Source organism: Nycticebus coucang, chromosome 6 (assembly GCF_027406575.1).
Source record: "Nycticebus coucang isolate mNycCou1 chromosome 6, mNycCou1.pri, whole genome shotgun sequence".
NCBI lineage: Eukaryota > Metazoa > Chordata > Mammalia > Primates > Lorisidae > Nycticebus > Nycticebus coucang.
The window spans coordinates 39,751,526-39,768,469 of record NC_069785.1 but is presented as its reverse complement, the minus strand read 5'-3'; the positions used below and the strand labels follow the sequence as shown (position 1 = coordinate 39,768,469).

General features: G+C 38.4%; 1 non-coding gene across 1 annotated transcript; it reads left to right on the top strand.

The window, feature by feature from the left end:
- The first annotated feature begins 1,481 nt into the window (after nt 1-1,481).
- On the top strand, nt 1,482-1,588 carry LOC128589381 (U6 spliceosomal RNA). The gene has a single exon (XR_008380973.1). It is a non-coding gene; the product is annotated as a U6 spliceosomal RNA (small nuclear RNA).
- Nucleotides 1,589-16,944: the final 15,356 nt, after the last annotated feature.

The window sequence follows — 16,944 nt, the reverse complement described above, 5'->3', positions numbered from 1 at the left end:
TAGGAGGCTAAAAGAGCAGGCTGGAGAGATTATTATCTCTAGAACAAAAATGCTGGTGTTCACTGGGATCATGGGGAGGGTGTGATCAAACAGTGATTCCTGGGCCCACCCCTGGAGAGTTTCTGATTCTCCAGGTGGGAGGTGGAGCTGGAGAGTTTGTCTTTTTCATCTTCCCTGTATGGGTGGAACAGGGAAGATGATGCTGAAGCTATTGATTCAGGGGACTACACTTTAAGAACTGCTGAATGAAAAGACAGATGGATGTGACAGGAAACCATGTCCTGGGTCTAGCACTTGGGCAGTTGGGCTGTAGAAAGATTGTTGATACTTATAAAATGAAGAACAAAACAATGGATTATCAGATAATCAACATATTGCAAAAGACACTGGAGTTAGAATAGATAGAAAGTAGATGAAAGCTCACCTTTGCAAATCATTCAGAAATCAATATGGGGGATTGTGAAACATCAACTGTGAAAGTCCACTGATGTATACCGAAGGCCTTAACATGACCACATTAGCCCTTTTATTTGGCCTAATCAGAGTTCCCATAGCTTAAGCCCAACAGCTGGACCTGAGTGCCCAAGCAACTGGTCTTGAGAAAGTTTATGACTTTATCCCAGGGGAGGGCACTAGTGACAGTAAGCTGGACACAAGAGTCCTGATAAGTAGGGTAGCACCTGAAATAGACCTGAGCAGATGGTTGCTTTTCCAAAGCATAAGAAGGCCTGCTTCTGCTGTTGCTAGCCAAGCAAGTCAGCCTGGCTCAGAAACCCAGTAAGGGTCTGAAAACATCCTTAGAAGGAATGAATATCCCCACTCAAATCTTCACAGAGGCTGTATATGCTTTGCCCTGCCCTCTGTTCTCCCCAGGCGGTGGGGCCCTCCTGATCTCTGAGTATGCCTGCAGGACAGTGGGGACTGGGGAGCATGAGGGCTGGCACCAAACGTCTGATCACTACTGCTTAGACTCATCTCTCTCCTTGCAGGAGCTCAGCCTACTGCCAGGGCCAATTACAGAACAAGGGTGAAGGATTTCAAAAGTAAAGATTTAACCATTTCAATCCCTTAAAAACTGTGCAAGCACACAAGCTCAGAGATGAGAGAGAGCATGATAATTTCTTCTAAAGAATTTATAATTTTCTTCTGGAGGCAATGGGGCTCTAGTGAAGGATTTTTAATGGAGGAATTACATAATAAAATCTCCATTGGTAGTGAGGATGCACATGCAGATAGTATAAGCTAGGTATAGGATCCCTTTATAGTAAATAATGTTTCACAACAAATATTAGGGAAGAAAAGTTCCAAGGAATCCCTAAAATAAATTTACATTAATGGAAAATTTAAATCTAACCAGTTAACTCCCATATTTAAAACTCTTTATGAGATCCTCATTGCTTAGGAAATGGTCTTCTACCAATCCAATAACACTGCCATCATAAAAACGAGTTTGAGAATATCTTGGCTTCAAAACATATTTGGTGCTTACCTCAGCAGCACATATAGTAAAATTGGAATGATGCAGAGAAGATTAGCATGGCCCCTTTGCAAGGATAACACATAAATTCGTGGTGCATTCTATATTTTTAAAATGCTCATTATCTTTAATCCAAGAAATTCAAATCAAAACCACCCTGAGATATCACCTAGTGCCAGTGAGATTAGCTCACATCACAAAGAACCAAATCTGCAGATGCTGGTGTAGATGTGGAGAGAAGGGATCAAATTCTATACTGCTGTTGGAATTGCACACTACTACAACCTTCATGGAAGAAGTGTGGAGAATTCTCAAAGAACTAAAACTAGACCTTCCATTTGATCTCACAATCCCATTATTAGGTATCTTCCCAGAAGAACAAAAATCACAAAATTGCAGCCCAATTCATAATTGCTAAGTCATGGAGGAAGCCCAAGTGCCCATTGACCCATGAATGGATCAATAAATTGTGGTATATGTACACCATGGAATATTATGCAGCCTTAAAAAAGACAGACTTTACCTCTTTCATGTTTATATGGATGGAGCTGGAACATATTCTTCTTAGCAAAGTATCTCAAGAATGGAAGAAAAAATATCCAATGTACTCAGTCTTACTATGAAACCAATTTATAGCTTTCTTAAGCTATAACCCAATTACAGCCCAAGAAGAAGGAGAAAGGGGAGCGGAAGGGGAAGGGGGAGGATGGGTGGAGGGAGAGTAGTTGGTGGCACCACACCTACGGTGCATCTTACAAGGGTACGTGTGAAATTTACTAAGTGTAGAATATAAATGTCTTAAAACAATAACTAAGAAAATGTTGTGAAGGCTATGTCAACCAGTTTGATGAAAACATTTCAAATTATATATAAAACCAGCACATTGGACCCCATGATTGCATTACTGTACACAGCTCTGATTTAAAAGAAAAAAAAATCATTTTACCACAAGGACATTTGCACCAGATTGTTTATTGCAGCTCAGTTCACAATTGCCAAGAAGTGGAAGCAACCCAAATGCCCATCAACCCACGAATGAATTAACAAACTGTGGTATATGTGTACCATTTGGCTGTAAGAAAAGATGGAGACTTTACATCTTTTGTGTTTACCTGGATGGAGCTGAAACACATTGTAAACTCTTAGTAAAGTATCTTAAGAATGTAAAAAAAATATCCAGTGTACTCAATACTAATGTGAAATCAATATACAGGGTGTCCATAAAGTTCATGTGCAATTTAAAATTGCGTACTCTTTGAAATTGCACATGAACTTTACAGCCACCTTGCATAAACATGCTCACACAAAAGATAACAAACAAATATAGTCTGGCAAGGGGGAGGGGAGAGGTAGGAGAGGGGAGAGGGGTGGTGGGAGGGTGATCAGTGAGATCTCAGCTAATGAGCACAATGTGGGGGTGTTCAGCACAGCCCCTGGGTGGAGGGCTCACATACAACTTTAACTTTACCTTAGAACTGAAACCAATGTAACCTAAACATTTGTACCCTCATATTAATTTGAAATAAAAAATACGCATTTGTTTTATTTAGTTGTAAGTAATATGCACATAGAAAGCATTAGTGTATTAGGTACTTTTAAAAAAATGAAAATTTAAAAGCACAAAACAAAGTAAATATAATCAGAAGTCATATTTTCTTCCTATTCTCAAAGGATCGTTGCATGCTGATTATGCTGATTTCTTTATGGTCTCCATTTGGAGTCCTGGGTCTCAACAACACAGAAGTAGCTCTTTAGTGTGATGGATAAGCCCCTCCATGACCTGATTTCAGAGTCACATTTCCAGGCTCTCTGCTTCGGAGACTACCTACTAAGGCAGTTCCCTGCCTTGCTCCAATAGTTTCTACCTTTTGGTTTTTGTTTATGCTGATTTCTTTATGTGAACTTTACGCCTAACTTTGTTTTCTCTCCCTGTTTTCAGCTCTAAAATATCTCTTGCCATGCTATTTGGATGTTGTCTGTTTGTAAGTCTTTTTTCTTCCCCTGTACCGTGAGCTCTCTGAGGACAGGAACTTTATCTCAGGATATAGCTCCAGTGGAGCCGAGCAGACAGACCTGGCACAACCCCAGTTACAGCTTCAATCAGAAGCAAATAGAAAATATATTTGAAGTATTGCTATTATTACCCCTTTCAAATATATTTCCTTCAAGGATTTGACAGCAGGAGTAAAATTATTTTCTTTTTTTTTTAATTAATTATTTTCAGTTAAAGCAGGTTTTCTCCAAACAGGATTAAAAAGTGGCTTAAGTAGGCTTCCCAAAGTAGGCTTAAGTATTTTGCAAGAGAACAATCAGGTCTAAATATGTTTGGAAACACTGGGTTAAACAGTTCAACATAGACCCCACTGGAGTCTGTGAAATATTCATCTTAAAGGGACATATGGGCATGATATAATTCCTACACATTTTTCACCATGGGAAATGCTTTTGCTGAAGAAACATCTCATTGCACTATACATGTGCCACAAAACTTTGAAACCTGGATGCAAATCGTTGAAGACCACTCTTAGAAGGCACAATTAGTCTGATTCTGACTATGTATCAGATCAGTTATAACTTGTTAATATTATACCAGTATGACAGCTTTTGCTGTTAGCTTTAGCAATTTCCAGAGAGATGATCTTCAGGAGAGAAACATTTTTAAGTATAAATGCAGTTATCTTTATACTGAGTAGATTTTCAATAAATATTTGTTGATTAAAGTAAATGTCAAAGAACAACTAGTTAAGGAAGGGCAAGGTAGGGCAACAGAGACACTTTGGGGACATGAGAGTTAAGGGAGTAATGTGACGGCACAGGCAGGAGAAGGTAAGCCTGGGATGGAGAGGGCAGCTAGCAGCTCTGAACAGGAAACCCCCTCTCCAAGTTCTAGAACAGCTGTTAAGATCCTTCCTGTAAAACCCACGTAAATATGTGTGGCTTAACACATATGCAGGAGCATTATTCAAGTCTGAACTTGGCCTTTGTTTCATTGGTAAAGGGCTCGGACCATGGGTCTGTGCCATGCCCTTTTATTTCACACCCTCCCTAACTGCATGCACAACTTCAACTTGGGTTCACAGGAATTGCTCTGGTGGGTAAATTCTCTGCATTTAATTGATATATGGTATGATAAAAACAGAGTAAGAAAAATACTTAGTCACCCCACCTGTAAAAATAATTAAAACTTAATAAAGTATTCATGGACAAAAGGTATATTTTTAAAATCATGAATTCTGTCCCCAAGTCACGTGAGAGGTGGTTTCATTGGGCACATGACATTTACAAATCCTGATTGGCATTTCCTTCTTTGCTGAAAAGTGAACCTGGCCTAGTTTGCAGCAAATATGACAATAGGCTGTGCAAATGTATATCTAAAATGCAGCTCTGCCAGGGTTAAATATTCAAGTTTATGTGAGACAGCATCAGTTCCAGGTCAAAGTGCTGTTCTTAAATGATCAGTATAGAAAAGAAAAAAGGCATTGAAGTGACCTTGCTGAGGGTCTAAAACTGCACCGAAGCCTTTTCTGCATGATTAAGTGAGCAGAATCTTAGATTAGCTAAAAGCAGTGCAGAAACATAATGAGTTCACTTATTTTGGAGCATTTAATAACAGTTATAGACAGTTATGTGATCAGGTGGAGTTATGACTTATTCATTCTTTCATTGCTATTAAAATTACTGCATTTGAGGTTTTTAAAGTCATTGAAATAAAAAAAAGTCTGATTTATGTTAGGAGAATTTAGCTTGCCCTTTGGTCTCTCAGTTTTTAAATGATATAATTAGACTTTTTAAAAACCATTCTAAAAGCATTATTAGCATTTTGTATAGCGGAAAGTAAATGCATGTTTTGTGGATAGTTTAATTTTAAAAGGGATAATAATACTCGATTCAGACAGTGATATTCATAGATGATTAAGGAAAGATTTTTCTTATAAAATTTCTCAAAAGGCAATTGTATAATTTCTATAATAGACTATATAGAATATGTGTGGATTTTGCTGTGTGTACACACAAATACACTCTTTCTAATGCGCTCTCTAATTTCATTTTGAATGGACATTACAAAGACATGGAAATAATACAACACAGCTTTCCTCCCATCTGGGAAAGCAAGGATGGGAAGAGAAAGTACCAGAGGATATATTAACTCATGACCTTTAGCATATTTCCTCCGAAATTACAGAGCCATCTATCAGCCTGGGGGGTGGGGGGAAGCCTGCTTTAATCATAACAAAGAGATTTGCAGGTGGTTTGAATTAGCAGTAAACAACAATCGTTAATAAATCATTTTGGAAGAATATGGAAATTTTACAGATCCATCAACATTTTACTCTTAAAACTTGATTCTACTCTTAAACTCCACCCCCCTGCATTTCATTGTATGCAAATACTGTTCCCTGTCCAAATAGTTCCAAATTAGACATCACCTCCACTTTAAAGTGGATTATAAGGCAACACATAAAAGGCACAGACAAAACGTATCTCACCATTAAACTGTGAAATAAAGTGCTGATTTTAGTTGGACACTGTAATAGGATTATTCGATATATACATCTTTGCTCCTAAAATTGAGCTGAATACAATCTCTTTAAATAACAGCTATTTGTGCCACATGTGTGTTCTGGAAATAGTTTAGTATATCTCTTTTGGAAGCTCCAAATGCTGAGCACGATACTATTGAAGGATGGAAACTGAGAAACACATTACCAAGGCTGAACACACAAAGGAGCCCTTCATATAGCGAGCAATGGAGGATGACCCATGTAGATAAATGCATAGTCCGAATTTGTGTCCGTAAAGATCACTACACATATATTTAGATACATAGACATTTATATATGTGTGTACATATATATATATTTACATATATACACATGCATGTGTATTTATGCCTCTTGATTTTATGTGAATGTATTTGAATGTAAATACTAAAGTTTGCCTTCTGCATGAGTAACCATCCTCTGATGAGTCCTTAGCTGGCCTTTAATGGCCAAATGATCAATTCTGTTTGTCTAGTTTGTTAACTGACAGCACAAAGGTGTCACTCAGTTTATAGGAGGGGAAGGTCAGGTGGTGTGGGTGACAGCTTGAAGGGTCAGATCGGGTAGCAGCAATCCCTGGTGACCTCATAGCACCGGCGCTATGTGAGGAAGATGCTCGGAAAACACTGCTGGTTTCTTGACAGTGATGTTAACTCCTACCTGGACCATTTCCAAAAGGAACACAGAGCACATCAGACCCACTGACGGCGGGAGGTGCCCGAGGAGCGTGACGACCGTGGCCTCAGACCTGTGCAGTGCAGATCTTTGTCCACTAGAGACTGATCTCCACCCAGGAAACAGGTCACTCAGGGCTTCACAGTTTAGACTTGAACTGTGGTCTCGGAGGTGAGAGGCTAGCGTTTCATCCACGAAGCCATTTAGCCTTTTCCTTTGAAGGAAGATTGATTTTTAAAAAGCTATTAACCTTTAGTGATTTATCTCATCAGATCATCTTCATTTTCTTCTGCTTATAATAAGATGATATTACATAGTTTTATTCTTCAGTTAATTCAACAAGACTATCTGAAAGGGAAATACAGGAGAAATATAAAGAAGAGAGAGATAATAGAAAATTATCAGCAACCGAAATGAAAATGTTAACAAAAAAACACAAAAGAAACTGAGCAAATGTTATCGAAGATCTCCGAGCTACAATCCCATAAGACAGAATGGGTCTACGCAACCCAGTCCTATGGAAAAACTTTCCACATGGCACATTGATTTTAGGGCTAATGACTAATGATACTACCTTTTCTAGTGAAGAGACAAAGGCGACAGGTTTCATTTTTTGCAGTGAGTAAAATATAAGCTAAGGAACCAGTGGTAATTAATTCACATTGAGTATATATTCAGAGGTGCACAAGAAACAGTGATTTTCAAAGAAATCGCATTAAAACGCATTCTGGTCAGAGTCTGAAATTAGACATTTTATCTATTTTTAGTGAAAAATGTGTTAAACTGTAACCTGTTCTGTTTTATCCCAGATCCCTTTAAAGTGAACTGGAAATCAGTTGCTTCCCCTCCTGAATCATGTTTGATTTATTGCATCCTATTGATTGAGTTTCTACTTTGGAAAAAGTGTTACATTTTGTGAATAACGTGTGAGTATTAATGACTCTAATTCATTCTCCATAACTTTATGACAGACACTAATTTACATTTTTTTAGAGTACCTGATAGCAAAAGAAGTTCTGGCATTTTAATTTTTTTCATGTGTATTGTCAGGCTGAGCAGGAGTCATGAGTGTGAGAACACAGGGTCAGGAGGGCATCTGTCTCAAGGAGTGGGGACTCCCCTCCCCCCCACTCCACCCAGCCACACCCCCCACACTCAGGTATGTACACTGAAAGGCAAACTGAAGGCTTACAACAACATTTCAATATTTGCTCAGGCTGGGCAACAATACGCACCCGTCTCTGCCATTTGCAGGGCTTACTTAACACTCATGGTTGAAATTCCTTTTGTTTCAGGTACTGTTAGTTTATTTAAGTTGGTGTTTGGGCAGGTGAGGCTAGCTCAACAATGGCAAGTTCTGACAACTTGTTTCTAACATATCAAAGACGCTGAGCTTGTCAAGCTTTCATTCTGTGTTTCCTAGATTGGTCAGTAAGGATACCAAGTAAGAAGATTTGAAACTGGAGAGAATAAAAGACGAGGAAAAGGTGCATGGTAATTGTTACCTTTGTCTACATTTTCAGAGCAAATGGAAGTGATGATCCAGTAACTCTTTTTGGTGGGTGGTTATAAATCCTCTCCCTGTGCATTTCCTAATGTGTCAAACTTATGGTTATTATCTTTTCTCTAATTTTCCAACACAGCTTTTATTTCTTTACCCTATTTTAGTTAGATGGAAAGATATCTCACTTCTTTTCCATGTCTACAGTCATCACAGCATTATTATTTGAGAAATGAATTTTGATGGGGATTTTGAAAGCAGAATTCCTGGGAAAGGCCAAGGAAACCACATGGAGATAAAGGCAGTGATGTGTAAAAAGCAAGTGTGGGTCAGCTCTGAAAAATGAAAAAGGTGTGAGAAAGGGGTATACAAAGGAATGGACTCTTGCCTCTTACCTCTTCTCTTTGGTTCAACTCCAGTGTTATGAAGGAATTCTGGGTTGCAGGGATCTATTGTCTCTCAACCTCCTCTCTTAACTCCTTAGAATTCTGTTGGTTTTGCTCCCTCCCACCCCCACCTTATCTGGAGCTCACTGAAGCATACTTTCCTATTAGATTTCCTAGGTATCATTCTTTCTATGATGGTGTCAAAACCATGGTATCCTTAGGGTTCTTGGTTGTTTCCTTTGCCTCATCTGTCAGGAAAGGGGTAAATGTAATGAGCCAGACAGAGTAAGGCATGAGCACTTGCCCTTGATCTGTAAACTTTAGAAAACATTGGAAAAATGTTTAGCATAAACATTTATAACCACCTACCAAAAAGAGCTACTTGATCATAAACATTTAAGCATGAAAAGGTTTAGCATCAACAAGTTCTCTAATTTAACTACTTGTGATGAAGTATCATATTTAAAGAGCTATAAGTTGTACTTCCCTACAAAATTCACTTTCTTACAGTTTACGAATTGTTCTTTATTATAGAAAAATGCAATAGTAAAATTTTTTAATGCAATTAAATTAACTAGGCTTTACTAACACATCCTGACATGATCTCCCAAGTCAGACAGGAAATGACACGCCAATCAGAAGAATAAAATGTTTCCACAGATAGGAAAAGAGTGGCAAATAAAGCCGCTAAAGATATGCGGATCTCTCTTTTCAAAACATGAACCAATGTCACATGACTAGTCCTCTCTGCTCACATCCATTCAGATGCTGTTGTTGATTTAAAAAAAATAAAAAGATGCCAGACCTCAGTGGATCAGAGATGCTACCCATTTTAAATTCAAGCAGAACTAACATTCCTAAAAATTAGGACCTTTAAGATTCATAGCTGAGTGTCCCACTGTTCCAAATCAACATATTCCAAAACCCACCACAGTCATCACTTGGTGAAATGGCAAGAGATTTTGATGGGCCACATTCTTATGGCTTAGGGTGTTGGTGCTGCTCTACCCTCTCCTTGTACCAGACCATATATAAAAGAAAATTTCCGTTCCGGACGGAGTTCTGAATTCTTGGCCTGAGATCTGATCCTTTACCCTGCTCTTTCTTTCCGCTGCACTGCCGCACAATCTCCATCTCCCCAGCTTTCGTCAGCACTGCTTGTTTTCTGCTTTGGATTTCTCCTCTGATGTTCGTGACTATGATTGTGGATCTTCTTAGGTGATGATCCAGGTATCCCTGCCTCTCTTACCTGCCATGAAGGTGCCTCTGCCAGTCGGTTATATATGAACATGCCTGAGTTTATAGGGCTCCAAATGTATTCTAGGGAATGCTGGGCCTGAGGCTCTGTAGGTCATGATTTGCATCATTTTCCCAAGTCTTAAGAAGACAATTCCAATAGCAAATATCTGTCACTGTGTAGTGTCAGTGGTTAGGAAAGAACTGACTGCGCTAAACAGAAAGTGCTTAGAGTATTTGTGAATGGAATGTTAATAGTTTGTTAATTACGCTGTTAGGTTAGATGTGAGCTGTAAGAGATGCTTGCCTAAGATTGTGCCAGGAGTGCTTGTGGGATCTCTTGAGTACATCACTGTGCAGTGTGTCCACAGAATCCTCTCTCCCTTAGTGTTAGGTACATCTGAGAGGAGCCTCCATTTAGGTACTAGGTAATGCCACTGAGGTGTTCTAGGCAGAGTCCAGATCACAGCTAAACCTACCACGTATGCTAACCAGCATTGTACCAAATTTTGTTGAGTAACAAATGAAATAGAGAATCTGTTTCTGTTCATTTTTTGTTTCTGTTTTGGAAACCAGCATGTGATTTTGAGAAGCTACTCATGTAAAATGATTAACTTAGGACCACAGAGAGTGAAAGTTGAATGTAGTTTTATTTCATTGGTCTATTAAAGGTGACTAATAAATGTATTGTGCTTACTATAAACTGAAAAGACCAAACTAATAAACCTCCCCAAACCCCATTTGTTTTATTATGTCTCTTTTTCTTATTATTGACAGTTAGTATTGGCTTATTTTTAACAAAATTACACTCTTCACCCTCCTGATACTTCTTGATTAATTGGCAATAATTGGTAAATTCTTCATGCTGGGTCATATTTTTTACCTTGGTTTTTTAGCCAGAGGTCTGAAGAGTAACATTTCTAATGTCTGACTCAATCAGCAAGTAAGGAAAATAGTTATTAAGATAGTATGACTTGGGCCAGGTGAGGTGGTTCACACCTGTAATCCTAGTGCTCTGGGAGGCTGAGGCAGGTGGATTGCCTGAGCTCACAGGTTTGAGACCAGTCTGAGCTAGAGTGAGACCCTGCCTCTAAAAATAGCTGGGTGTCATGGTGGGCACCTGTAATCTCAGCTACTTGGGAGGCTGAGGCAAGAGAATTGCTTGAGCCCAAAAGCTTGAGGTTGCTGTGAGCTATGATGGCACTGCACTCTACCAAGGGTGACAAAGTGAGACTCTATCTCAAAAAAAAAAAAAAAAAAAGTATGACTTTGAACATCTACTATGTCCCAAGAAGTATTCAGCCTTGGGGATGCCTATTATTGAAGTGATAAGGCCATAAGATGAATTTGTACAGTATTAATTCTAGACCTGATTGAACACAATTCTTGAGTCACTACCCTCTGCAAATCTGCGCTTCTTCTAGCCTCTTGCCCAAATTCAGAACTAGTCTTTTCTTCCCAACTCCCCTTAACTTTTCAGATCTTACTGGGAGTTGTGACAGTTTATAAGCCAGGCATGGTTTTTCTAGAGTGGATATAAGTTCCTCAGAAAGCATCAAGGTAGTTCTTGACATTTTAATAAGCATGTTTAATTTCTCAGGGAGTCTAGTTAACTACAAATGAGTTTTTAACACAAATCAATTATATACAATGTTATCGAGAACAAAAGCCACTCCAGGTGGACGAGGACTAACTTAGCAAATTTTCTTAATAATGTTTCCATTAGACTTGTGGGTTCTTTTCTTAGTAAAACCACCCAAATCAACCCAGTTTACAGATTCGTCCCCACCTGGTCTGTGATAGTTGAGGTAGCCCAGTCTCTAAATTATGCTCCTATTTATAGTCCTCAATTTCCAGTTTCCAAAAGGATGGTTCTCAGCTCTCACTCTCATAATGCAAACTGGCCATGCTTGAAATGAAAGGTTATTGATGGAAATTAAGAATTGCTTATGGTAGCACAAAAAGCCATGCTCAAAGACAGGTGCAAATAAATGATGATATAAGAGCCCGGTGAGTCTGACTGTTTACCAGCTCTGCAAATATTGCTAGTGGAAGTTTATTTTTCACCTGGCCTTTCCCTGTTCCTCTTCTAGAGGCATAGAGAGTGAACATTAGGTTAAAAGAAGTAATAAAAAGGGAAAACAAAACCATAAACTCAATTAATTAAAGGCTTGTCATCAACTGTAAGTGGCAGATGTATTTGTTCAGAGAGACTTTGTCCCAGTTACAAAGGCATCAGTGCACTGTTAAGCCCGAGCGTTCAGCCGTCTCTCAGGTGGAGCAAATTTGTGAGTGTTAAGCACACAATGAGAGGTAGGGTTTCCACTGCAGTTTCCACTTCTAATCAAGTGTTTAAACTCTGTGTGTAAAAATAACCTCATTAGAGTCATTTTTCCTCTCAACAAAATAAAATAGATGAATTTAGCCATGTGAATATAATGGTTAGGCCTCCATGGTCAGAGGATTAAGCATCATTGATGAAGTTCTAGTGTTTAAAAAAATGTAGAAAGAAATGTAGAATATCATATATTAAATTTCTTTTACCTGATTCTTACCCAGTTGGAAATACAGAGTTTGGGTACTTTTTCTTTCTATTTTCCTATTTCCCATTCTTTGGGTCGCCCGCTTCCTTTTACAGAAGTTTTGCAACTCCTGCCAGCATGGCTCAGACCCTCTTGGTGGCCCCCTTGTCTCCCCATAATCACCGGTCACAGAAACTTGCTCACCAGGTGCACACCAGCACACAATCCTGCCCCCCCACCGCTGCTGTGACCCCAATCATTGTTCATCTTGGCTTCTCTCAACTTGTATATATTCTCTTAAACTATATATATTCTGGTCTGTCCTTCAGCCTTGATTTCTCCTTTTCTTCTTTCTTTTTTGAGACAGAGTCTTGTTCTCTCACCTGGGTTATAGTGCAGTGGCATCATCATAGCTCACTGAGGCCTTAAACAATCCTGCTGTCTTGGCCTCCTGAGGATCTGGGATTATAGGTGAATGCCAACATGCTCAGGTAATTTTTTTCTATTTTTGGTAGAGATGGGGTTCTCACGCTTGCTCAGGCTGCTCTTAAACTCCTGACCTCAAGTGATCCTCTCAAATTGCCCTCCCAGAGTGCTAGGATTATAAGCATGAGCCATTGTGCCCAGTTAAGCTTGACTTATTTATTTATTTTTTAATTGTTTCAGGCTCATTGAGGGTATCAAGAATTAAGTTACACTGATTGCTTTTGTCAGGTAAAGTCCCTGTTATAATTGTGTCCTGCCCCCAAGAGGTGTGCCGTATACCTTACCCCCCATCCTCCTCCCAACTCCGCTCTCCCTCACCTTGACTCTTACTCCTTTCCTATCCTCTCCATTCCCATTGTGCAGACTATGGCTCAATTATACTTCCTTCCTTTACTGTTGGCTTTCTCCCTAGCTTCTCATTCACTGATCAGCCCACTCTAAAGTGGCTCCACCCAGACACTTTATAGAAACCATTTTTTTCTAAAAGTTACTCAGGACCTAATTGTCTAATCCAATGACACCTACAAAGCTTTTTACATTTTTGACCACCTGGCCTTCTCGTTCTCTCCTTTTTGGCATTATGACCCCATGATACTTTCTCCTGATTTTCTTTCTACTTCTGAAATGCTGACAGTAATGTGTTGGTGAACGTCCAACAGCCACATGTACAAAAAAAAACACATATAATTCTTTTACATGTAGTGTTTTCTAACTTCTGTGGTATAAATACTCTCACCACGGTCCACTTCCAGCTAGCAGTGTGATGTCACTGAATGCAGACTTGAGAAGGGATGTCAACCATTGTCTCCTTCCCTCTGCTGCCAGTTGACTCCAACATAGTCCTGAGTTTTGGTCTCTTCCCCAAAGAATAGTTCTTTGGAGTGATTTGCCAATTGGGGTAAATGAATCCCATGGGGTATAACATATTAGAAATTCTACAGAGAACTCAATCAACAAGAAAAGATCAAACAACACCATTTACAAGTAGGCAAGCGACGTGAACAAAATTTCTCTGAGGAAGACAAACAGCCAACAAACACAAGGGAAAAATGCTCATCATACCTAATACTCAGAGAAATGCAAATCAAAACCACTTGGTGATATCACCCAGCACTGGTGGCATTAGCCACATCACAAAATCCCAAATCTGCAGAAGCTGGCATGGATGCAGAGAAAAGGGAACACTTTTACACTGCTGGTGCAAACTAATAACAACCTCTATGGAAAGAAATATGGAGAATTCTCAAAGAGCTGAAAGTGAACTTTTCATTTGATTCCATTATCCCATTACTAGGTATCCACCCAGAAGAACAAAAATCATTTTACCGCAAGGACATTTGCCCTAGAATGTTTATTGCAGCTCAATTCACACTTGCCAAGAGGTGAAAGCAGCCCAAGTGCCCATCAACTATAAGCCCACACATAAGAAAAACACAAGTATAGTCTAGTGAGGAGGAAGGGTGAGAGGGCAGGGGGGAGGGCAATTGGAGGGATTTATAGTGGGAGGGTGTTCACCATGCCCCCTTGGTGAAGGGGTCCACTACAACTTGAACTTTACTTTGTAAGTGAAAACAATGTAACTAAACATTGGTACCCTTGTATCCATCTGAAAAAAAAATTAAAAAAAAGAAAAAATAAAGAAAAAATATCCACTAGCTTAAAATATAAAAGGAAAATAAATACTGTTTATGTTTAGTTTTTACTTAATTTTAAAATAATTTTTGTATGATTCTTATGTACATACACACTAGTATAGTACACATAGATATGTATGTATGTACTACATATAGTTTACAGTAATTGAAGTCTTAGTATATTCTAGCCCTATTATAGATTATATAATCTTTACAACATTCTATATGGTTAAGTGCTGAGATCCAGAGAGGTTAAGTAACTTGTTCAAGGTCAAATATAAATTAAAAATTAGTAAATATGAGGGGGGACATCAAAAGTTCATGGAAAAATGAAATTAAAAGATAAAACTTAAAAATATAAACCATTTCTCAAGCTCTGTCAAGTTCAAGACACTTTTTTTAAGTGATGATACCAGCTATTTAGTTTATCCCTGAGGATCTTGGACAGCTATGTCAATGTAGTTTATTCACTTTTAACTGAAGAAAAAATGGGTAACATTTAAAGATGTTTTGAGATTAGGAGGCTCAAAGAAGTCAAGGGACTCTAAGGTGGATGTCTAGTAATGCCCTGTAACAACTCTTTCAATGGTAAACAAAGACTCTGTGATATGGATTTCATGGGCATTTTTTTTTTTTTGCTTAAGCTCTCAGTAACTTTCTAAAGCACTCTGGTAATAAGCAGATGTTATCATTCCATAGCCTTCCAGAAAATCAACAAGGAAAATTCCTTGAGCATCCTCCCAAACCTGTTGCCATGACCTTTACTCTTGACTAGACTCTTTGCTCTTTTCCTTAACTATACTATGTCTACCTTTTGGTAGCCTTTGCTTTGGTTGTGCTTTATCTTCAGGATGATACTGGTAAAGCCATGTTTCATCTCCCTTTAGAATTCTTTGAAGAAATGCTTCAGGATCTTGATCCCACTTGTTTAAAATTTCTATTGAAAACTATGCTCTTGCCTGTAGCTGATCTGAGCACGTGGTTCTGGCATCCATCTAGTTGAAAATTTGCTCAATTTCAATTTTTCAGTCAGAACCATTTGAGGTGCCTATGGTGTGTACTATTATTTATGCTTTTAATCATCAGTCTCTTCAACTGGGGATGCAAAAGAGATGATTTTTTTTTCTTTTTAAGGCAGAGTCTCATTATGTCACCCTTGATAGACTGCTATGGTGTCACAGCTCACAGCAACCTCAAACTCTTGGGCTTAAGTGAGTCTCTTGCCTCAGCCTCCCAAGTAGCTGGGACTACAGGTGCCTGCCACAATGTCTGGTTATTTTCTTGTTGCAGTTGTCATTGTTTAGCTGGCCCAGGCTGGGTTTGAACCCACCAGCCTTAGTGCATGTGGATGGCACTGTACTATGGACACCGAGCCAGTGAGATGAATTTTTTTCCTCAGAAACTGATGTGGATGGTCTGCCATTATGGGTTTCATCTTCAATATCCTCTCATCTCTTCTTAAAATGAGTTATTTATTTGTAAACTGCTGATTTCTTTGGAAGCATTGTGTCCATAAACTTTTGTCAAGCATAGATTCCACTGCTCTTTCACCCAAGCTTCACAAGTTTTATCTTGGCTCTTTCTTCAATTTTAGCAAAACTTGTGTTGCTCTAATGTGGGTATGGGCTCTTTTCAGAGTGATGTTTTATTCTTCTTTAGTGTTTCAAACTAGATCCTGTTCAGATATGTTATAAGAAGTTAGTATAAACTTATTTTGGTGCAATTTTTAAAAATTTATGCATAGTTTTTCACAATATGTGTTTTTCTGTGAACTTTTTGAAGACCCCTCCTATAATATATTTGATAGTGCATTCTTGTATATTTTTCGAACTGATGAGTTAAGTGATCAAAATATTTTGGAGGTTGTGATCTGAAAGTTGGCTTGCTTTTCACTCTGTTTACTTCTACTAGATCATCTTATATGTACTATAATTTTTACAATCTTCATGAGCATTTGATTCCCTTATTTTCCTGTTTGTAACCCTGGAGAGCTCCAGATCTAAGTTTCCTAAGCCTTCTGGTTGCTACCACTTTGATATGTTGAAGACATAATGAGAAAACACTGGGGTTGATGTATTGAATTTTCACTAGTATAATTGATTCTAATTATAAAGAAAGTTAAATTTCCAGAAAAATGTAAAAACATACCATTAAAAGATATCACTTGTTATAATACATATTTATGAAAAACTGTTTTGTACGGCTCTAAAAAGTTAAATACACTCTGGATTTCAGTTTCCTCATCTATTAAGTAAAAGAATTAGATTCAATGGTGGGTTCCTTAAAACTCTTTTTGTCTTTGATTCTTGGTAATACCACACTCTATTGATGTTTTTAGTGTAAGGAAGTTCCTGCTAAGTTACCATTCAAGACCAATTCACTGATTTGTGAACTCTTGTGCTAATAAATGAAATTCTTATTTTTCTTAACATTAAATTAATTCCTCTATGGAATTAAAATGGATATATGTGACTGTTCTGGAGATG